Genomic DNA, 25,115 nt, shown 5'->3' with positions numbered 1-25,115 from the left:
CATGATTTAGCAAACTGTCAAATGATCTGTTTTTTAAAATGACAAGGGAATCAAGTTTATGACATTTATTGCCAAAAAATAAGAATTTGACTTGTTTCCAATAACTTCCATTGTTCACTTCAAATGAGAGCCCCAACAAGAGCACTAACAATCCCTGACGTCAATACTGCCGTGAAGCATTCCTGATCCACTTGGATTTGTGTGTGGTCACTATAGATAGCAAAAAAGAAGACTCCTCCTTAACTCTGGCATTTTATCATGCTAGAGGATCTTCCAGCTGTGGTTTATCATCATTCGCAGGAAGCTTTTGCAGGATGGCGGTATAAACAAAACACTAGGCCCCTGGGAGCATGAGCAAACAGGGAACAAACAAGAAATCTTGAAAGTGCGCTAATTACAACTTGTTTTGCAAGTTCCAAACAAAAAAATTTTTTTCGGGAGCAGGTACTCGGCTTTTTGTTTATGCGCATCAAAACTAGAAATGGTTCAGTTCCGGTCAAGTAGTGCTGTATCAGCCCCGACTACGTCCATGAACACTATATTATAATCAACAACAATAAAGACAATTCTATTATGTTCTAAACCCTTTAACAAAATCCTAGTCGCTAAACCTAAACCCTAATCCTAAACCCTAACCACAAAGCCTAAACCCTTACTTCTAGCCCCAAGACCCCTGTGTTTCATTCTAGCTCTTTTCCCTAAGGTCTTTTTTTTCTTCGTTTTTGTAAATTGTTTATCGTAGCTGTTGATTTTTGTAACCTTGTGTCTTATGATCAGTGGAAAAAAATAAAATGTCAAGCAAATCAACCCTAAACCTTAGCGCCAGCCTTAAAACCTAACCTCAAATCTTACACCCTAACACTTAACGCTGTGACTGAGCAAACAACGTAGGCAGACTTGGCGGCCCACCGCTGCTCCAGATGCTGTTTGCAAACTTCACGCAATATTATGCATGACTGAGGAGTTGATCGAAAAATAATCATCCTTCACTTGACAGCCGTGATGCACGCTCCACCGGATGCATTTTGATCCCAACCGCGAGAATCTGTCCTTCCGCACGGACTGTTGAATACTTTCCAGGAATGCAAGCCGTCGATACGAGTCGGGCTGAGGAATGGAACGCTTCCTCAAAAGCAAATCCATCCCTCGGGCAGCATTAATGGGTTCAATTTACCAAACTGAAACATGTTTCAAATAACAAGCCTCAAAAATAAGCCTGCTAACAGCTGGAAAGTGCTCTAGATTTTTTGACGATTAGCAAGGGGCTGTCATAATGTATTCAAATATATATTATAACACGTGCCGACCAAGCAGGCCGATCCATGTTATTATTTTGGATTGCCTTGTAATCCACAAGCCTGATATGTCATCTGCTGAATTATTGATCTGCTCACATAGGAGAAAAAACGTAATAAAAAAGCATGACAACAGTGCTCTGTCAACTATGCACACGATATGAGTCGAAACAGATCCCCGATCATAAATAAATCGGGTCCACCTGGGAGACATTTAACGCCAGAGTGCATTAAAAAGAGATAAATGCAAAGGGAAATAAATGTATTGATGCCGTACAGATTTGTTTCAGGGGAAAAATATATTACAAGCTGTGTTTGTTTGAGAGTTATGCTGTTTATCTATTATAGGCACAAAAAAAAAAGTATATCGGCTGATGAATTTGTTTCGAATTTTAATTGATGTATTTGAAAAAAAAAACCTTAGAGTTCACCAAGGGATACGACGTTCTGATGGAGTTTTTAGGTGAAATTGTTCTATGGCGAGGGATAGAAACCTATGGTTATCAGCTAATGCAACAGGGCTTTATACACTTTTTTTATGGCCGAATTTAAGCAATTTGTGTGTCAAGACCAGAACCAAAACAGGACCCACTCGCGTAACGTTTCTCACAAGTTTTATTAGAAGAAAGGGAGTGGGTTGCGCCCACGATCCAGGGATTGCTGGACGCTGGAGGCCGCTCTAAACGCGGAAGTGGGACTTCCGTGGCGAGCAAGGGCGGGGTCGGGAATGGTAAAAAGGGGTCAGTAGCCGGGATAGAAGAGCAAAAACGTGGTCGGGATCAGAAACGAGTCGAAAGCCAGGAGAGGAGAGTAGACGTGGTCAAGATCAAAAACAGGTCGTTATTCGGGACAGGAGAACAGACGTGGTCGAGATCGAAACAGGTCGTAATTCGGGACGGGAGAGCGGATGTGGTCGAGATCAAAACAGATCGTAGCAGGAGAAGAACAGGAGCAAAACACGGGACAGGCGAAAAAGGGCTTGCCGTGTAAAAACAGAGATTCGCAGACGGACCGACAAAAGGGGACTGACAGGACAGAGTTTAAATACTGACAGGGAGCCGATCCATCAACAAGCTGCAGCTGGCGCCACACGGGCGGGGTTCAATTGGGCCCTATGGCAACCGTGACATTGTAAGGACGTCCAAAGCTAATTTTAAAATGTGTCCAATACCCTCCAAAAACATACTGGACTGTCTCAGAAAATTAGAATATTGTGATAAAGTTCTTTATTTTCTGTAATGCAATTAAAAAAACAAAAATGTCATACATTCTGGATTCATTACACATCAACTGAACTATTTTAAGCCTTTTATTATTTTAATATTGCTGAATTTGGCTTACAGCTTAAGAAAACTCAAAAATCCTATCTCAAAATATTAGAATATCATGAAAAAGTATACAAGTAGGCTATTCAACTAATCACCTGAATCATCTAATTAACTCGAAACACCTTGCGAGGGTTTCCTGAGCCTTAAAAACACTCAGCTTGGTTCAGTAAACTAAATCACAAGTATGGGGAAGACTGCTGATCTGACTGCTGTCCAGAGGACCATCATTGATACCCTCCATCAGGAGGGTAAGACACAAAAAGAAATTTCTCAAAGAGCAGGCTGTTCACAGAGTGCAGTTTCAAAGCATATCCACAAAAAGTCTGTTGGAAGGGAAAAATATGGCCGGAAACGCTGCACAACCAAGAGAGATGACCGCAGCCTTAACAAAATTGTGAAGAAGAGCCGCTTCCAGAATTTGAGGGCGCTTCAAAGACAGTGGGCTGAAGCTGGAGTCCAGGTATCAAAAGCCACAGTTCACAGACGTGTCCGGGAAATGGGCTACAATAGCCGTATTCCCATGGTCAAGCCACTTCTGAACTCAAGACAACGGAAGAAGTGTCTGACTTGGGCTATGGAGAAGAAGCACTGGGCAGTTGCAGAGTGGTCCAAAGTCCTCTTTTCAGACGAAAGCAAGTTTTGCATTTCATTTGGAAGTCAAGGCACCAGAGTCTGGAGAAAGGCTGGAGAAGAGCAAAATCCAAGTTGCTTGAAATCCAGTGTGAAGTTCCCACAGTTGGCAATGGTTTGGGGAGCCATGTCAGCTGCTGGTGTTGGTCCACTGTATTTCATCAAGTCCAGAGTAAATGCAACAGTGTACCAAGAGATTTTAGAGCACTACATGCTTCCATCTGCTGAAAAGCTTTATGGAGATGAGTATTTCATTTTCCAGCATGATCTGGCACCTGCCCACAGTGCCAAAACCACCAGTAACTGGTGCACTGAGCATGGCATCACTGTCCTTGATTGGCCTGCTAATTCCCCTGACCTGAACCCCATCGAGAATTTGTGGGGTATAGTTAAGAAGAAGATGAAAGACACCAGACCTACAAATGCAAATGAGCTGAAGGTCGCTATCGAAGCATCCTGGGCATCAATAACACCTCAGCAATGCCACAGGCTGATTGCCTCCATGCCACGCCGGATTGATGCAGTAATCCGTGCAAAAGGATTCCCAACCAAGTACTGAGTGCATCAATGGACATTTTCAAATGTTTGATTTAGTTTTGCTGTTATAAAATTATTTTTTTTACTTGGTCTGAGGAAGTATTCTAATATTTTGAGATAGGATTTTTGAGTTTTTTTCAGCTGTAAGCCAAAATCAGCAATATTCAAATAATAAAAGGCTTGAAATAGTTCAGTTGATGTGTAATGAATCCAGAATGTATGACATTTTTGTTTTTTTAATTGCATTACAGAAAATAAAGAACTTTATCACAATATTCTAATTTTCTGAGACAGTCCAGTATATTATTAAATTGCGAATAATGATAACAATAATAATAATTATCAACTGTTATCATTATTCTATAAAATGGTATCCTTCCGACATCTCGGTCTTTTCACCTGTCCTCTTGGGCGCTTACCTAGGGGGCAATGAAGCTTTACAGGACAACGCCATACAAACTAATGTTCGCTTCCGTTAATCACAAGGAAAGGAGAAATGCAATGTCAAAGCGAAGCCACCAGACAGCAGTGTCTGCGTCATGTTTAAGCTGACTTATTTTGTTTTCCTACCCCAATTAAAAGCTGAATAATTCTATACAAATACTAAACAATAGTAACAAACAAGTATAGAGTAAGTACTAATACATGTAGAGATGCTATCCGGACATTGCTATGAGTTGGATGTTGGATTTTGTATTGTGTGTACCTTTTTCAGAGTAAAGGACATTACTGTAGTGCTTCTCTCCGCCGCTACAGGCGCTGTGAGAGGTCCCCCAGCATCCACCCCGAAGAAGAAATCCGGCTTTTACATCCTAGTTTGTGTGTAAACATACTGCGTGTACTGTATCTCTAGCATGCTAAAAACTTGGACGTTTTTATTGTTTAATATCTCGTGCATCCATTCAATATGGTTGGTGTAAAGTGTAAAGAAGAGGCGAGCCGTTTCTTTTTAAATAAAAGTGGAATAAGAAAGCTTGAAGCGGTTGAGAAAATGGTTGGATCCCTTTTTTCGTCCACACTCTACCACAGTAAGTTAAACGTACCTTGATCTTTACAGAGCAAATAATTTTATGAAATGTTCATTTCTTTGTACAAAACAATACAGGTTACTTATACAAGCCTTAAACATACTTATATAAACCTTAAAACATACAACATATAGCACTGAAGCAACTTATGAACGAATTCAACTTACGAACGATCGTCCGGAACCTCGTTCTTAAGTAGGGCAGCGCCTTTATGTAGAATACATGCGTATGAATAGATAATATAACACAGTAAAAAATAAAAATGAAATGTTTGCTTGACGGGCAGCACGGCGGCGCATTGGTTAGCGCGTGTGCGGCACAGTTCTGAGGTAGTGAGATCAAACCCCCTGTGTGGAGTTTGCATGTTCTCTTTGTGCTTGCGTGGGTTTCCTCCAGGCACTCTGGTTTCCTCCCACATTCCAAAAACATGCATGTCAGGTTAATTGGCCAGTCCAAATTGTCCCTAGGTGTGAACCAGCGAGTGAGTTGTCTGTCTCTGTGTGCTCTGCGACTAGCTGGCAACCAGTTCAGGGTGTTCCCTGCCCACTGCCCGAAGATAGTTGAGATGGGCTCCTGCACCCCTGCGACCCTACTGAGGATAAGCGGTGCAGGTAATGGATGGATGGATGGATGTTTGCTTGACGTGACTTGAGCTGGTATAGTGGAGTAAAGAGTTGATGCAAGGAGGATGGATACTTTCGGGGAGACGGCGGATATGAAAACGCATCAATGCTTATTATTACATTTAACAACAAAAATAAAGTTTGTAAAAAAAAAAATGAACACAAGTGAAGTAGCATGCAATTGTTCTGTACAGCTGCTTGCTAGTTCATAATTTCCTCTGTTATTTTCTCAGTAACTAAGGCATGCATCTTTAACGGCATTTTCATTACCGAGTGAGATTAAAAAGAAACTATTGAGTCACTAAAAACATCTCAAAACCCACGACAAAGCGATGGGGTTCTTTTACCGAACGTTTCGGATCCACCCTGACGAAACGCCAGCGTAACAAAGGCGCAAGGTGCCAACTTGAGCCCGACTCTTTACATTGATAAGGGCCTCGTCTGCCTGCAGCTATAAATCTCCTCCCTCGACTTTTCAGATTTTATCCGCCGAGTGTCGTCTGCGGTGTCTGGTTCTACCCTCCTTTTTCTCGTCTCCGAGCCCAGAGCCGGCAGAGAGGACGGACGGGCCTGCCAGCGGCCTGGCCGGTTCTCCTGGCTCCGTCCAGCCCGGTCATTAAATCCGGCTAACAAGCTGGGAGCGAGTATGTCTGTGGTTTCTCTGTCCCTTAACTAACAAAAGAGAAAAACCTCGGGGGGAAACGGCGGCGGCGACTGTAGCGATTCGGTGGCGAGGACTCCTGCTGGACCTATAATAGTGCTTTCTCATTATAATCTTACTCCTGGGTGGTAGTAGGGGGGCTTTCACATGCTGGGTTCTCTGCTTTTCAACTAAGCATTGTGGGATGACAAGGGAAGATGGGAAATGCTTTGAATTAACGTCCTGTGGTGACTGGCACAGGTGGTTTTCCCACAACTGCTCCGCTTAATACTTAATGCAGTAACTGACATGGAGTAAGTTGGTTTCGATTGAATTATGAATAAAGGGCGGGTTATAAAATTAAACAAATACAGCCCACCTTAATATCCTGCCCCAATACGATGAATCTAGTATTGCCATCTTATAAGCAGAAAAGTAGCTGCTTCTTTTATGCCAAAAACACAGATCGTCTCCTTCAACGAAAGCTATAATTGTCCATCCATCCATCCATCCATCCATTATCTGCACTGCTTATCCTCAGTAGGGTAGCGGGGGTGCTGGAGCCCATCTCAGCCGTCTTCGGGCAGTGGGCAGGGGACACCCTGAACTGGTTGCCAGCTAGTCGCAGGGCACATAGGGACAGACAATTTTCTCGCTCATTCACACCTAGGGACAATTTGGACCGGCCAATTAACCTGACATGCATGTTTTTGGAATGTGGGAGAAAACCGGAGGGCCCGGAGGAAGCCCACGCAAGCACGGGGAGAACATGCAAACTCCACACAGGAGGTTCGATCTCATGACCTCAGAACTGTGCCGCACACACGCTAACCACTGCGCCGCCGCGCTGCCCGCTATAATTGTCTTTTATGCCAAAAACTAGATTCTTCGAAGAGAGGAAACAAGTTTTATTTTTGTCAAAAACTAATTTTTTGGGTGCCGAAAACTAGTATCTTCTGCAAAAAAAACTAGCTGTTTCAAAGCTACAAAACTCAATTCCAATGAAGTTGGGAAAGTGTGTTAATTGCAAATAAAAATTGATCCAAGTAAATTGCAAATTCTTTTCAACCCATATTTAAATGAATGCACAGCAAAGACAACATATTTATTGTCTTCACTCATAAACTTTATTGTTTTGGGAGAAAATCATCAACTCTGTAATTTGATGACAGCAACACGTGCCAAAATAGTTGGGACAGGTGTCAATAACTACTCAGAAAGTGGATGAATGGAAATCAACCAACTATTTGCAGGTGAACAGATGAATTAGCAACAGGTGAGAGTTGTTACTGGGTATAAAAAAGGGAGACCCGAACAAGCTAAGTCATTCACATGCAAGGATGGGGCGAGGTTCACCTCTTTGTGAACAACTGCGTGAGCAAATTGTTGAACAGTTTAAAAACAACATTCCTCAAAGTACAATTGCAAGGAATTTAGGGATATCATCATCTACAGTCCATAATATTGTGAAAAGGTTCAGGGAATCTGGAGAAATCACTGTGCGTAAACGGCATGGCCGTAAACCATTATTGAATGCCCGTGACCTCCGAGCCCTCAAGCGGTACTGCATTAAGAACCGACATCAATGTGTAAAGGACATCACCATATGGGCTCAGGAACACTTTGGAAAACCACTGTCAGTCAATACAGTTCGACGCTATATCCGTAAGTGTGGGTTAAAACTTTATGTTGCAAAGCGTAAGCCATTCATCAACAACATCCAGAAACGCCGCAGGGTTCTCTGGGCCCGAGCCCATCTAAAATGGACTGATACAAAGTGGAAAAGTGTTCTGTGGTCTGATGAGTCAGTTTTCCAAATTGTGTTTGGAAATTGTGGACGTCGTGTCCTCCGGTCCAAAGAAGAACAGAACCACCCAGACTGTTATGCACGCAAAGTGCAAAAGCCAGCATCTGTGATGGTATGGGGGTGCATGAGTGGCCAAGGAATGGGTAACCTGCACATCTGTGAAGGCACCATTAATGCAGAAAAGTACATTCAGGTTTTGGAACAAAGTATGTTGCCATCCAAACAGAATCTTTACCATGGGCGCCCTTGCTTCTTCCAGCAGGATAATGCCAAGCCACACACTGCACGTCTCACGACAGCGTGGCTTCGTAGTAAGAGGGTGCGGGTGCTTGACTGGCCTGCCTGCAGTCCTGACCTGTCTCCCATTGAAAATGTGTGGCGCATTATAAAGCGCAGAATAAGACAAAGGAGACCCCGGACTGTTGAACAGCTGAAGCTGTACATAAAGCAAGAATGGGAAAGGATTCCACTATCAACGATTCAACAACTAGTCTCCTCACTTCCTAAACGTTTATTGAGTGTTATTAAAAGGAAAGGTGATGTAACACAATGGTGAAGAAGCCCCTTTCCCAACTACTTTGGCACTTGTTGCAATTATAAAATTCTAAGTTTATCATTATTTGCTTATGGAAATAAAGTTTATGAGTTTGAACATGGATAATCTTGTCTTTGTGGTGTATTCATTTAAATATGGGTTAGAAAAGGTTTGCAAGTCATTCTATTCTAATTTTACTGACATTTTAAACTTTTTCCCAACTTCAATGGAATTGACTTTTGTAAAATATAGCTTCTTCTATGCCTTAAAACATCTACTTTGAAAACTAGCATAAACTTCTGCATCGAAAGTTAGCCATTTACTTGTCATAAATAACCTTCTCCCAAGCCAAAATATTACAAATATTATGTGTTTCTTTTGCCCTGGAAACCACCAAAATCATTTTCTTGGTTGAAAATTTGCTTCTTCGCACCCAAAAATAGCACCATCATGTTTCTTTCATGCTAAAAACAAGCGTCGTACTTTTCTGCACAGAAAGTTCGCTTGTACACAGAAAAAAAGCTTCCTATATGCCAAAACAAATAGTCATATCCTACGTCAAAAGAATGATTATTTTCTTGATGAAAACTAGCATAATCACTTTCTGGAAGGAATGTCAGCTTCTTTAGCAGTAAAAATTCCATGGAAGAAACTTTTATTGCCGACAGCTAGCTTTCTTTACACCAAAATCACAAGTCGTCCCCTGCATCAAAAGCTAAAAATGTCTTCTACGCCGAAATCTAAATTGTCAACACTAGAAACCAGCATTATACTTGTTAAAGAATATATAAAAAACTTGTATCTTTTGTACAGCAAGACAGCTTCTTCTACACCCCAAAAAATAACATCATCTACATTAAAAACTAGTTTATTTCGTGTTGAAAACTCCCATCTTCTGCACCGAAAGTTAGCTCTACCATTGCCGAAAATTACCTTCTTCTACGCCAAAAAATAGTGTTCTCTCTCAGATTACGAATATTACATGTTTTAACAAAAAATTGGAAGTTTAAAAAAGAGATCAAACCGTTTCCTCAACCGCATCAAGCTTTCTTATTCCAGTTTCATTTCAAAAGCATCATTGCCTACAACAAAAAACAAGTTAAAAGTTAGCTTCTTCTGCACCAAAAGAAATAACCTCATCTGTCAAAAACTAGTTCATTTCATGCTGAGAACTAGCTTAATCATTTTCTGCAAGGAAAGTTTTGCTTCTTTAGCGTCATCTTCTGTTAGAACCTAGTTTTGTCACGGTCGCCATGACGACCAGTATGCCACGCCCCCGAACTCAAGCTGAAGCAGATCAGCTGATTGCTGTTCTGCTATTTAAGGCTGGATTTTGGGTTTGGCGGGTGCTGGTTCATTACTTATTATGCACAATCCCGGTCTGTTATGCCTTGTCCTGTTTTAGTCTGTTATGCCTTGTCCTGTTTTAGTCTGTTATGCCTTGTCCTGTTGAGTTCGTGCCGGAGGAACTCTGTATTGTTCTGTTTTGCCCCGGAGTTTTGGGCGACTTTTGTTTTATTAAATTAAACTTATGGATCGTCAACGCATTTGAGTTCTCCCTTCATGCCTCCTGCTTCCGTTCTGGTCCGGTCCCCTTCCACGCCACCACGCCTCGTGACAGAATGAACCAGCCAACAAATAGAACTCAGCGAACGATCCCAGCGCGACTTGGGAGAGCTGGAGAGCGCAGTTCGGCAGGCGCCTACTGAGTTGGCCTTCCCTGCTCGTTCGAACCACGGCCCCGCCCGTCGTGGTCCTTGCTGTGCCTCAAATGGGGTCCCGGGAAGAATTGACGCCTGCCTGTTCGACTCTCATGCCTGCCTGCCCGACTCCCGTGCCGATTGCCTGCTATTCCGTCTCCCCTGCGTGCCAGCCCGACTCCGACTCTGCTGCCCGTCGGGCCGACTCCGACTCCGCTGCCCGTCGGGCCGACTCCGACTCCGCTGCCTGCCGGCCCGACTCCGCTCCTCCTGTTTTGCCGGTTCTGATTTTGACTCTCTCATGTCTTGTCTGTTCTGATTTTGACTCTCTCATGTCTTGTCTGTTCTGATTTTGACTCTCTCATGTCTTGTCTGTTCTGATTTTGACTCTCTTATGTCTTGCCTGTTTTGATTTTGACCCTCTCATGTCTTGCCTGTTCTGATTCCGCCTGTCCTGTCTGAATCGCCACTTCTGAACCTGAACCCCTGAGCCTGTCTCTTCTGAATCTGACCCCCCCTGAGTGCGACTCTTCTGAATCTGACCCCCCTGAGTGCGACTCTTCTGCATCGGCCTGTCCTGAGTGCGACTCTTCTGCATCGGCCTGACCTGAGTGCGACTCTTCTGCATCGGCCTGACCTGAGTGCGACTCTTCTGCATCGGCCTGACCTGAGTGCGACTCTTCTGCATCGGCCTGACCTGAGTGCGACTCTTCTGCATCGGCCTGACCTGAGTGCGACTCTTCTGCATCGGCCTGACCTGAGTGCGACTCTTCTGCATCGGCCTGACCTGAGTGCGACTCTTCTGCATCGGCCTGTCCTGAGTGCGACTCTTCTGCATCGGCCTGTCCTGAGTGCGACTCTTCTGCATCGGCCTGTCCTGAGTGCGACTCTTCTGCATCGGCCTGTCCTGAGTGCGACTCTTCTGCATCGGCCTGTCCTGAGTGCGACTCTTCTGCATCGGCCTGTCCTGTTTATCTGTCCTGATTTTGCCTGTCCTGTTTATCTGTCCTGATTTTGCCTGTCCTGTTTATCTGTCATCCCCTGTCCAGTTGGCCACCAGACCCCCCCTGCCGAGCGCCGATTCCGATCCGCCCGACGCAGATGGCGCCTGCCTCTCCCCGTTCCTGCGTGTTCGGAGGAGGGAGCAGGGTTGCCCCAATCGCGATCGTCAACATTCCGGGGCGCGAGGTAGTAATTTTTTCTTTTTTGGGACCTCGGGAGCTGTCCCTTAAGAGGGGGGCTCTGTCACGGTCGCCATGACGACCAGTATGCCACGCCCCCGAACTCAAGCTGAAGCAGATCAGCTGATTACTGTTCTGCTATTTAAGGCTGGATTTTGGGTTTGGCGGGTGCTGGTTCATTACTTATTATGCACAATCCCGGTCTGTTATGCCTTGTCCTGTTTTAGTCTGTTATGCCTTGTCCTGTTTTAGTCTGTTATGCCTTGTCCTGTTGAGTTCGTGCCGGAGGAACTCTGTATTGTTCTGTTTTGCCCCGGAGTTTTGGGCGACTTTTGTTTTATTAAATTAAACTTATGGATCGTCAACGCATTTGAGTTCTCCCTTCATGCCTCCTGCTTCCGTTCTGGTCCGGTCCCCTTCCACGCCACCACGCCTCGTGACAAGTTTTAGTGCTAAATGCTAGCATTATCATATTTTGTACTGAAAGATTGAGTAAACATCAACAGGTTTAGCCTCTTATTCCATGGCAAATACTGATGCTGTTGCCTACTACACAAAAAGCTAGCCTTGTCTTCTACACAAAAAAGTAGCTTCTTCTAGCCGAAAAGCATCATCATCATTATGTTAAAAACTAGCTTCTTTAGTGCTAAATACTATAAACAGTTTCTGCTTGGAAATCTATTTTAAAAAATGCTGCAAAATAGCTTTATTATCTTCTACTTTATAAACTACCTTCCTTAGTAATAAAAGCGTGCACTGTCATCTTCTGCGCTTAGAGCTAGGTTTCCCACCAAAAGTAGTGTGGTTGTTCAGGAATTGTTTTGTAAATAACTCCTTCTAATTGTCATTTTATAATTCAAACCTTAAATGAAGCAGGTTTTTAGTAATCATTTTGTGTATTTTTGCGAAACATTGCAATACTTCGGTTAGCTTAACTGAAAAGGAATTTCCAATTACTGTAAAGGTCTGGACTATTATTCTTGAAATGCACAGGGCCATGGTTCTACCAGTCTATCGATTTTCTAAATTGTAGGTGATTACGTTTTGGCAGTAATTTTGTCGACACTGCATTTAGTAAGTCAATATCACTGCCCTCGGATTAGAAGGATCTTCTGGAGCTATTGTTTGAATTCATTTGGGAGACTATCCACAAACTAATTAGTATGGCAAAGTAGTCTCGCAATAAACTGCTTGGCGAGTATTATGACGCTGCCTTCTTTATTGAATATTTTCAAGAGAGGTGGAGAGTTTGTAGAATGTACCAGGTGTTGCTATTAAAGCCTACCGGTGTTAAACTCAAAGTTGTTCCCAATAAAATATTTTATTCCGGAATAAAAAAAACATATCCTTAGGGCTCAGTTCTGACAGTTTGCAGATGATCCACGCTAGCAAACAGCAGTTACCCTATAAGCGGCCGGCAACCCTTAAAGCCTTAATGGAGTCATCTCACGTAGTTGATCTTTAGTGGTTAGTGCACGCAGCAGTGAAGCTGCCCAAAGACCAAACCTCAGAACGCTGATAATCTGTCTCAGGGGGGGATCTATGGGAAGTACCAAGTCTGTACTCCTTTACACAGTTGTCAACTCACTCAGCTCTCTTGGGATTTCTTTAAGCGCATAGCCTCCTAAATTGAAATACAACGAGTAACGAACGGCATGACGCCACAGGGAATTTTGTTCAGAATTGATAAAACACCTATTACAGTTGTGAAATTGGCTAGCTTTACATGCAGGCAATAATCAGAGTGGAAATTGTGTATTGCCAGTATTCTGGTTGTGTAAAGCCACACGCAAAGAAATTCGATTAAGATCTTAGAGTACTGAAATCCCTCGTTCATCACTGTTAATGGGGACCACAACCCCCTGCGATATGCGAAATTCAGCAAAATAGCCCCGCTTGCAGAATTGTTCCCCTTGAATAATGGATCGCGGCCGCACCAGTGCTCTTCTTTTGGTGTGAAGAACAGAAGCAACACGCAGAGGAGGAGGTCCCATTTGATGCATTAGACTGGGGATAAAGGATTGTGACCAAAAAAGTGCAGTTCATTTTAAGCAGGCATCAATGGCTTCTGCTTCTGGTTTGTTTTTCTCTTTGTTTGTGTAACATGGAAATGGTCAAAGTAAAAAAAAGGCCTGCCCCGAGTCAAGTGCAAATGACAAGACCAAAAAAAGAAGACTTTATCTGAATGCATCCAAAAAATGCTTGTACTTGCACGCACATCACGAATGAGCTGACTGAGGCTGCAATCATGACGTTAAGCCATTAGATGGTGGCAGGGATTAACTAAGTTTCAAATTCCGTACAGCTCTTTAAGTATTGATTCCAGTTTTTGAGAAAAAAAAAGGGAACTGATATTCTTAAGGAGTTAAGTGAAATGAATACACATCAACTGGTTTCTTAATAACCAATTTACAGTGGTATCTACTTCCAAACGTCTCTACTACTTTCAACTTACGAAGTACCTGAACGGGAAAATGTTGCCTCTAATTATAAAGGCCTTTCAGGATACAAAGTCAAAAATTATACAGTATAGTACGCACTCCCAAACTGACCATCGTTTAAAATCTGCCTGGCAACTGCCAGCCAGTCGCAGGGCACATAGGGACAGACAAGGGCATGGATTATCCCAGCATGCTCTTCGTGTCACTATCACAGTTCAGAGACATGGAGAAGGAAGGGTTACGGCAAGAGGGCGGGGAGGAGGACACACCCCAAATTTAAATTAAAGACATTAGGGATTCCTCTTTTCTCAGAAACCACTCTTGGGAAACCATAAAATTACACAAAGTCTTGGAATTTGTTGAAAAATATCACCCGAGAACATCTGCCACACGCATTTCTGATGTATTGTCAAAGGCCGGCAAAAGTCATTGGATCAGCCTATGGTAGGATGTCTCGACAGGGTAGGGCGTTTCGGCACAACAACGGATCACTGATTGTTCTGGCAGTCATTTATCGCTTGTAATTACTTTGCGGCGTTTTTGACAGAGTCGTGACTAGACAGTGGCCCGGAGCGGGTTTTAAGACTTTAATCCGATGAGAAATGATTTGATTAGGTTATCAAACGATTAACCTCTCAGTTAATATTTCCGCTACCTGTAACCGAGCACACAAACGAGTGCTGTTGTTTTGATCTGTTGGGTGAAGCCCGACTCAACCATTATCTCAAATTAGAACCATCCTTCCACCGTTCAGGACGGGGCCGCCGGCCACGTCACGTCGTCAAAGCCATTATGGAAAACACGCACTAAACTGATTTCACTTTGCAAATACTATTAACCGGTGCCCCGAGATTATAAATATCCCCGGCCCCGATCCGAGGACGTGAATGGGGAATGGCGTTAAGAAAATCTTACATCAATGTCACGGGCCGCCACTCGTTGCCGTGGGGGGAGAACGGATGCGTTCTTGTCGTGTGAAATCGAGCCGAATAAAACGAACACAAAGACCATCAGACCAAAGTGCTCGGAGGAGGATGTTCCCTTTCTCTTGAGTAATTGTGATAATTAAAAGTTACATTGATGAACCCGACTCGGCGTTAATCAAAATAATTTCTTTAGTTTGTCCTTTGAAAATATTGCTTGAATGCTAAATCAATGGTAAGATTGAATTGGTCTAATTCAAATAACCCAAATATGGTGCCGATTATTAAAGAGATAGTGTGTACTACTTAGTCTATATATGCATTGATGTGAATAAGCAAAAATACATGAACTATCCTATTAACGTGCATTTTCTAAAGGGACAGTGTGTATTATTTAGCACCTCCTAATGGTAAACAAAATCCTTCCATTAAAACATTTGATTTGAAAAATTATATTAATATGCATTTTTTTACTCTTAGGTTGAGGAATTTGTATTTATATTACAGAAAAGCCCAAAACCTACCGTTTTGTTTTTTCCTGTCCTTTTTGCTTTCTATTTCCTTTTTTTCCTCTTTGTTTTCCCGTTTTATAGATTTTTAGCTGTAATCTATTTTCTTTGTTCTTTTTATTTTTTCATTTAGCCTTTTCTTATCCTTCCCTTTTCTTTTTAATGCAATTGTTTTCCTTTTTTTGTTAATTTTCCCATTTCTTTTCTTTTTCTTTCCCAAAGGCCAAGTATAATAATAAATAGAAACATGTCACGGATGCCATTGGCTTTCTGTCTATTTTAAGCTCAGCGCTGTCACGCTTTCTTTGTCAGCCAGTCAACGAATTTCTGCCCCGCAAGACGTGGGTTTCGACTCGGTCCTGTACCTGTTGGTATTTCCTGTCCGGTATTGTTCCCGTTTATTTTGTCTTGTTTAATTCCGGTTTCCAGTTTTGTTCCCGTCTATTTTTGTCATGTTTATTATTTTCTCCAGTTTCCGTTCCCGTCTATTTTTGTCCTGTTAATTATTTTCTCCAGTTTTTGTTCCTGTCTAGTTTGTCCAGTTTATTTTCGACATCCTGATTCATTATCTATCCTGTCTGACAGGACGGTCCGGTATCGAGCCAATCTGTCCGATATCAACTCGGGCAATTGGAGTCGATCTCGTCGGTCTCTGGCTTCCTGTCTTTCCACGCCAGACCGCTGCCTAGCGTGCAAGACTCCCAATTTCCCCTAAAATAAAAGGCTTGTGTGAGAATGTCACGCGTTTGGGTCCTGATCCCAGTCTGGTTCATGACAGAAAAATGCTGCTTTATGGTCAATTGGAGTTTCTGTAGTTTGTATTCTTCATTGTGCTTTATAGCACTTATTTTCAGCTGCACTAAACAATACAGCGACATCTAGTGGTCCAGTATGACACACTGTTTCAATAACACAAGCCTCACCTCGGGGGAACTGCTCAGTAGCCTAGATGGTAAGGCGCCCGCTTTGAGACTGGGAGGTCGGTGGTTCGCGCCCCGGCCGAGTCATTCCTAAGACTTAAAAAGTGGTCGGCGGCGCCCTCTGTTGGCTGCGGCTGCATCGGCTCGCTACAACGGGTCAGGTGCAATCGACATTTCGTTCTGTGTACATTGTTACACAGAATGACAATACAAGGAAATTATTATTATTATTATTATTATAATAGTCTGCCATCTTGCCGCTTCAGGTACCCAAAAAACACTGCAAAAGCCTGAGCAAAATAATGAAAAGAAATATGGTGCCGTTCGGTCACTTAATCATAATGTCAAATGTTATTTTTTCTTCCAAAACCAAGTAGTTGTTGGGAGCCATTATTTCCTTTCAATTGCCCAAAGCCTCTTAAGAGTCAACACAAATTTTGTATTGTACAGTAAACGCAGCTTTAACGCAGCCCATTTTTTACGGTCTCACTGCTGCACTGATTCTGCATTCTGATTGGCTAAAAAATCCCTCTGCTATTGCATTGATGATTAGAGCATCTTATCGTATGGTAATAGTTTTAAAAAGGAAAAAAGGTTGTTCTCGCGGATTTAGCCTATCATGGGTTCTTTTTTGGAACAGAACATAACCCCTGCGAGGATATATTTAATATCTGTCAAAAACTTCAGGCCATTCCGCCAACTCATGCCATTTGTCTCTTTTACAAAAAAAAGGGGAGTCTCTCCCCCCGTCTCCTTACCTTGAGGGTTCCTGTTGAATGGTAACAACGGTTGCCCGGCAACTAAAATTCAACCCTGCAGAAATTTACTAGATTATCATTTTCTTTCTCTCACGGATCACATTACCGAGAGATAAGAGGCATCTTTGTGATTGCGAGTTTAAGAAATCCTTGCGGGGCTGACATACTTCTATCTGGCTTGGGAATGTCTTGGGAATAATCTGGGTGTACGGCACTGGTCCAAATTGTGGTTGAAGGTAAAAGCATAAATTAGGAATGTTTGAGTCAGATTCCAGTCATATTTCTCTATGTAGGAACTGCATAAAATACCTAATACTTTTTTTTAAAAATTGATAATAACACAATAATATATGTATTTATATCACTCAATTAAAAAATGTTTGGCAACTGTATTTTGGGGTGGGGCCACTTCATTATTAGATTGTTGGGACTAATTTTTTTAATTTATTATTTTGTCATACAGTATAATTAAAGGGACAGTGTGTAATATGTGACCACTAAATGGCCCTGATTTGAGGTTGCACCCCTGTAGGGTCACCATTTCCTGTGGTGTGTCTTGGGAAAGTCGGGCTTGAACGGGGGACCTTTCGCGTGTTGGGCGAATGTGCTTACCACTCCACTACAGAAACGGGTGGAAACGTTTGTTGGCCTGGAGAGGGATGGGCGCCACCAGGCTGTACCTTCCCAGGACACACCACAGGAAATGGTGCCCCTACAACCCTAGTGGTTAAGGGATCCATCCGACAACCTACCCACCCATCACTGTACAGTGCAACTGAAATATTAGCGCTAACAAAACACAAGGAAGAGCACAAACTGTGGAGACTCAAAGTGACCAGTTTTATTTTTTTGCCCAGGATGCTAAATGGTAAAAAGAGAAAAAAAAATAAAAGAAAAATCGAAGGAGCAAACAAAAATAAAAGGAAGAAAATAAAGGAAAAAAAGAAGTATATAGTGTAAAATAGAAGAAATAAGATAAAAAAAGAGTAAAACAGCAGACAAATGTAAAAAGAATCTAGGAAGGAAAAAATGAAAAAAGAAAAGGGAAGAATTTTGAAAAAAAAAAAAATATATATATATATATATATATATATATATATATATTATATATATTTTTTTTTAAAGCAGGGAACCTGTAGCAGCAAGATGGCGGGCAATCGTGACACCTTCCTCGAGGTAAGCCACATGTTACGTAAAGTAATGGGAATTTCTCAACCTACGACTATTAAAATAACATGTTTCTATGATAGTTCATGTGTTTTTGCTTATTCAAATCAAAATGTTTCTTTACCTTTAGGGGGCGCTAAATAAAACACACACCGTCCCTTGGAGTAATACAGGTACATATATATGTCATAATCCATAGCAATCAAGAGTAGGGTACTAGGAAGGGTTTCAAAGTCAAAATAGGTTTTTGACTTGATGGATATGAAAATAATCATCAATTATTACCGTTCTTTACCAGTTCTATTTTTGTGGGGTTTTGTCCGGATTCATTATGAAAGAATGACAATCTCTTGAAGTGTCACAGTAGTCCATTCTTTGTTCATTGTAACCATGAAATGAATGAGGCCTTGACGTCAACAATGTATTATGTACATAGGTAGAAAAGAAGAGAATACGTTCAGACGCAACAGCAACGTAACCTTTTCAAGAAATTGAGCTGATCATTAAATCAGCTGTTGTAATGAGCTGAGGAAAATCTTCATCCGAACCTTTAAAATGAGACGTAATGTTCGTTATAAAGCTGACCTTTTGGAGAGCGCCCCGAAAGTCAGGGGCACCTGAAGTCGCCCGATTTCGAATACGATTTTAACAAATTTCGCTGTCATTTTAGACCAGTGCTTCTCAATTATTTTCTTAGGTTTGTCTCTTTATCCCGACTCTCTTCGCATATCCCTGGATCAGTGCAATTTTTTTTAAAATGGGGTCCTTTGAGGGTCTGCTAAACTTCATACTCAATGCTTATACTCTGTGCTTAATGTAATGCATGGAGGCTAAATCTAAACAAAATATTCTGCCAATGAGAACACCACTGCGCCATGGTGTAGTGGAGGTGCAATGGCACTTAATTCTGGAAGAGTTTTTAAACAGTTCCCTGATGTCAAATGCACTCGCGCGCCCCTTGATAGAGCCCACCCCACTGTTTTAATATTATTGTGCTGGGTTTCAATATATAAAGGTACTACAATGACTGTACTCAAACCAAAAAAAATTGAGTAACTTTAACTTCAGTGTTTCGAACAAAAAAAATCAGAAACCAAAACTCAAATATAGCTGAACGTTTAGCCGAGTTAGATGAGAGGCCTACTGATCTATCTCGGTCAAGTAACGTCATTTCAAGAGAGATCGACAGTCCGACAACACATGTTAAGATATTATTATCATTTAGTGTGTTTTAAAGACTTGATAATGGTTCCCAAGAAGGTAAGTGGTATGGGAAAAGAGGAAAACAGTGAGAATAACCATCAAGTTGAAGAAGGGAATCATTGCAAAAATTAAGAACTGTGTACAGTGTCTTTCATCAATTTGCTTCTCAAAAGTACAATACATGGTTCAAAATTGTTAATGCCATCTTTACTATGTTGAATATTTATCATGTATGTATTAATCTGTTGTTTCGGTACACATTTTATTCATACTTTGGGTATTTTTGGTTTTTCACCGACATGCCTTTTTATAATGTGGCTATTTGGCAATGCGTAGGAAGGTATACAAATAAACAGGGTTGGGTAGGGTTACTTTAACTGGATTACTTTCAATTACTTTTGAATTACTCCAATACCAAAGTTGCTAATAAAAGACAAAATAAAATAAATATGAATAAAAGTATGACTCACAACACGTGGTAAGCTTTCTCTCCTGGCTTTGATCTCTTTGATCTACGGCAAAACTAACATAAAATGCGACGGAAACAAAAAAATAAATCCAAACAGCTTGCCAACATCATTTTTGCCGTTCCATGTGTTCCGTTACTCCCCAAGCCTGCACAAAATGTAGTAATTTCATTCATATTTAGTTTCTTTTGTCTTTTATTAGCATATTTGGTATTGGAGTAATCCAAAAGTAATTGAAAGTAATCCAGTTAAAGTAACCCTACCCAACCCTGCAAATAAATATTATATTATATTCACATAAACATACATATATAATATAAATGTATACATTACACATATATAAATGGATATTTTTGATTGTTAGCTGAATATTCCAAATCAACAGTGCACAACATATAAATATGACTCATTTGGTGATTGATTGTAAAGGGCAAATGAACTGTTTACTTCAGTTCAACAATCATTTTCATTTTACAGATGGTAAGAAAAACTACTTAATATTTATTTTTAAAAGATCCGAAATATCTAGCATATAGACAGTCAGAAGACCCCCTTTCCAAAAATGTAAACAATGAATACATAGCCAAAACTAATTGCACCCTCGACCTTAAGACCATACGTGTTGTTTCCAAGATATTACAAGTCACATTTATTTGTTAAGGCCTTAAACACAAAATGTTTTAAAGGACTTGCACAGGCCATTACCATACCATCACCTGAGCTGAAACAGACATGCGGGCAAGGAAAAACTCAAAACCTCAACATGAGGAAAATACAAATACAATGAGAAGGGGCCACACATGTTGTAATCCCTCTTCCAGGATGACCAGGCTGCAATGGATGTTGCATTGGGTAACAATACACTAAACGAAGTAAACATCAATGAAAAAAAAATTGGTTATGTAAAAGTTTCCGAGAAGTCCATGACAGTAACCGCACAGCTTCCTATCTCAGCCTGCAGATGAAGACATGCTTCAGGTCAAGGTGCTGGTCTTGGTGCTGGACTAGTTCTGATATGTCCTTATCCCTCATTTCATCAGCAAGATGCCATGTTTTTTAATTTAGCATAGTTTGACTCTTACATATGAATAATGAAAATAACACAAGTAAAATATTTCTCTACGCTCGACATTAATTCTAAAGGCAGCTGAATGTGTCCCAGCACATTTGGCAATGGAGCTCATTTATTTCAAAATACAGTTATATGCCAATCATAAACTGAAAGCTCTAGAGGTAAGGCAGAATAACTTTTTCTAATTGTTGAACTAATGTGTCTTCACTGGTATGCGCTGCAGGGGAACAATTCATCACAGTAATGCACAGCAGCTACAGTGCACTAGAAGTGATGACTATGGAGAACAGGTATCCATTTCAACTCAATACACTAGAGTTTTAATTCACCCTCTGAGGTAAAAACAAAAATAATAGTTTCGATGAATCACTCGATTAGTTGTCAGATGATATTTTCGCTTTCAACTTGCTGTCAAGGATACAAAGCAAGACGAAGAAAACGAGTCAAATCACTGACATTTCCTGAAATCAATCCCGATTCCCAAATGTCACGCCGCGAATCGATCAACCGATTGTGAACAGGTGAAATTTGGCTTCCTCCTACAAATGAAAACTCGCAGAGCTTTGCACACACATCAGACTTGGCATTAACATCAATATTTTACAGGATTCTAGTGCAACATTCGATAAATGCCTCAATGGTGCGCTCTATAAATTTTTAACCGAGCGTTCCCCGGGTGTACGTCTCACCTAGATTTGTGAAAATTGGGAAGCAGATCTAACAGCAAATTATCTGGAGCGCAATGTTTCCCCCCCTTGCAGAAAGTAGGGCTGAGCAATACATCAACTTCATTTAATCAATTCCCCATTTTAAAAATGACAATTTGAAAACTTGCTGGATTGGGAAATTGAGGGAATGAATTATTATTTCCATTATGTCTGGTAGGCTTGGTTTGACTTGCTTAAAAAATAAATATACTAAAAATTGTAATCACCCAAAGTAACTTTTTAAATCGAGATTTTAATCTCAGGGCTTATTGCTAGCAGGAAGTCTGCTACAAATTGTGCACCCATTTCACCTTTTCTGGGGTTCTTATTTGAAACTCCCACCACTAAATTCATCAGGTCATCTTTCAAATTAGGCTACCTCTGAATGATTTCATCATATGCTGTTGCCTTGGCGATGTACTCTTGATTTTGTTTTGAGGCTCCAACTTTTATTTCTATTGTTTTCACTTTAGAGAGCAAACTAAAATCGTGCTTTTCAAAACAATCCATAAAAAGTCATAATGAAAATTTTAAAAGGTGATTTGACGTAAAGGTGACTTAAAAAAATGTAAAAAAAATACTTTTTAATCATTGGATATCTTTTAAAATGGTTAAGTGTAAGTGCCTAATTTTTAAGAAGGTATTGCCAACAGGACCTACTGCAATTTGCTGATAAATGGACCATAAATGGGCCCTAGGCTGTAATGTGGACACCACTGGCCCCACCCTCCATTTATAAAACATTTATATCTTAAAACAGGGGTTACTAACATTTTTAGTAGAGCTTACCCATTGGTGCCAAGGGCTACAAGTTTGCATCTCTAAAACAACAACCTATGTTATTACAGTTTTGTTACTGTTATCATGTTACAAACAGGTTATTGTTATTAAGAGTAGGATTCAAATAAGATCAATGAACCACTAAAAACATCAGACATGACTGACTGATACATATATAAATTATAGGCTAATTTTTATAAATAATTGGAAAAATGATCATGTATTTCAAAGACACTGATCATGTACGTCATAAGGGTTTGTAAAACTTTTTCATGGCCAAATTTCAAGCACTTTTCAAGGACTTTCAAAGCTAATTTTCCAATTTATCTAGTACCATTGTTTATCACGTATTTTGCAGAGCAAAATATGCCTGTAATTTACATATTTTATTCGTGTGTGTGCATTGATCAAGATTGGCATGCTATGATTTTTAGATCTTGAGTATATCTCAATATATTTGTGCTTCTGAACAACAGAATACGTGTGTACATATTTTTGAGACATATCTCTCCCTATATAGGTGTTGGGTAAAAATGACAGTAATTTGTAAGTTACATTTTCAGTTGCAGGATGTTCTTCTCATTACAAGATACCACAGGGATGTGCTACCTTAATTCTTTTGCAAGGGCAATTATAAATGTCCAAAATTGATACCTACTCCTTGCACTAATACACATTTTATAAAAACTTTGTCTAGGTGTATAAAGCACCTGTTGTGCTGGCCGCAACCTGTAGGGGGCGATGACGCTACATAAGATACAAAGACACAAGATACAAACTAAGACACTAGAGAGCAGTGTCGACGTTATTTTAAAGTAGATCTGTTGAGATACATGGCAATAATTTCAACCATTTACAAGCACTTCACCCAAAATTCAAGCAATTTTCAATCGTTGAAAACACAACATAAGAATTCAAACATTTTAGAGAATTTCAAGCAGCCGTACGAACCCTCTGCCAATGATTTCTAATGCCAGTTGGAAAACAAAATTCCTAAAAATGACAATGACCCATCATTGGTGAGCTACTTAGCAGTTCTTATCTGATAGATAGTTCTTGCAGTATTTGTCAAAGGTTCTTTATAGCTGCTCACATAGTAGTTGTCATTATTTCTAACAATCTAAAGTATGTAGATCTCTCATAAAGCAAAAGTTCAAATCAGGACCCTCATTGATCTCTCGGCAGGGAACGTTAAGACAAACACGGCCACAACAGAATCTGTCACCGAGGCCCACCTTCTGCACCTAATGCAAATATTTATCAGCATCCACACTTGGCTTAATTTGACAAGAGCGAGCCAGTCTGGAATAGCTTTGGATGCAAAATGGTAATTACTCCTAAACCGGGGCGGAATAATAAACTTGTTAGCATGCTCGGCCTCCTGGAATTCATTACGGCCGTCCTGATGGATGGAGAAGAACCCGATTTCATTCCTCGGCGCTGGGAGGAAAGCGAGGCTTTCCTTTATTTTTGCCTTTCACGTCCAGCGATCAGTCAAACGCAGCGAATGGCGACATGTGACAGGACGGACGCGATTTGTCACCGTGTCATGGGTTCGCATGCCGACTCATTGCGGGGCCGCATAATCCGTGTGAAATCAGAGCTCTGAGAGATTTCGCATGACAGTGTCGGGAAATGGGGGAAAAAACCTTGAAGCAGGGCGTCGGCAGCGGCCATTAGATGAAAGAAAATGTCTTTATTAAATTCAATAAGAGGGATTTGATGGGTTGGGTCTATTTTTAAAACAGAAAAATGTTAAGAGCCGACCATTAGACTTGTCGGCACGAACATTTCGATGTAATTTGAGAAGAGGTCCCACGGGACGTTGAAAGGAATTTGTACACCGAGCTACAATTCAAAGTAGAGAGAGTACATTTTGGATCCGATATTAAAGTCATGAAATAAAGTTACTGCATTAAAAAAAGAAGTGTACAAAATAAAAAATGATTCAATTTTCCAGGTTTTTAATGAACTTATCATATTTATACGTATATAACAAACACTTGTGTATACCGCGAAACCACATTTTTTTAACTAAAAATCGTTCTTGATTTTTTTTCACTTATTTCTAAGCTCAAACAAAGCGTTGTAAGTTCCGCAATGATTAAAATAATGTATTGGAAAAAAAATCTATGAACACAATACCAGCATAGAATGTACAATGTATTTATTTGATGTCCTTCAAAGTCCGATTCATCATCAGACTTGTTTCACCCGTAATGCTTTTTTGCGTTTATTTATATCTTTCAGGACGACTTTGTTTTCTAACAATTATCCCTGGTACTGTGAGTGAAAATAGTGTTTTAGTAAAATAACATCGAATGAATCTTATATCACTGGCGGTCTAGTGGTTCGAAGTTGGCGCTCTCACCGACTTGACCTTTGTTCAATTCCTGCAGCATCCAATTTATTTAGTTTTGGTCAGAAATATTTTCTGGCGATACCCCGGTCATTGACAGCACCGGCACGCCGCTCCATCTCTCAAGCTCATCCATCGCTCTGCTCTAAGCGCCCATCAATTCAGGCAGCGAAGCCATCAGTGCCCACGCTCGACCGGGCCTCTTCCCCACTTGACTAGCTCACTCTTAGAGAGGATCTCGCCCCCGATTGGACGCTCCAAACACGGCCTAAGTGTTAATGAACAGCCCCTGCCTGCCATGGTCTCGGTCCTCTCACCCGTCAATACGGACAGACGGATCGGTGTAGCCCACCGCCCTAATGGGCTCCCTTTTACCTTTTCTTGCAGAGCACAACAAGAGATCGCCGACACGAGGGGGAGGGTCTAATATAGGCCTCTCGCCGGTACAACCCGCTTCGGCTCCCTTGCAGGCTCACCTTCGGATCAAACGAGGTAACGGAAACCG

General features: G+C 41.1%; 1 protein-coding gene across 4 annotated transcripts in view; it reads right to left on the bottom strand.

The window, feature by feature from the left end:
- fut8b (fucosyltransferase 8b (alpha (1,6) fucosyltransferase)) overlaps positions 1–25,115 on the bottom strand; it is a 435,447-nt gene that overhangs the window by 92,222 nt on the left and 318,110 nt on the right. Inside the window, exon 2 of one of the 4 annotated variants that reach the window (XM_088324686.1) lies at positions 24,986–25,086. The exons of the other annotated variants lie outside the window; for them this stretch is intronic. The gene's annotated coding sequence lies outside the window, so the exon portion shown is untranslated. The remainder of the gene's footprint in view (positions 1–24,985; positions 25,087–25,115) is intronic. 4 annotated transcript variants of the gene reach the window in all.

This window comes from Urocampus carinirostris, chromosome 20, assembly GCF_059441175.1.
Source record: "Urocampus carinirostris isolate Australia breed hairy pipefish chromosome 20, RoL_Ucar_1.0, whole genome shotgun sequence".
NCBI lineage: Eukaryota > Metazoa > Chordata > Actinopteri > Syngnathiformes > Syngnathidae > Urocampus > Urocampus carinirostris.
The sequence above is the reverse complement of the archived record's forward strand: the minus strand, read 5'-3'. Positions and strand labels throughout refer to the sequence as shown.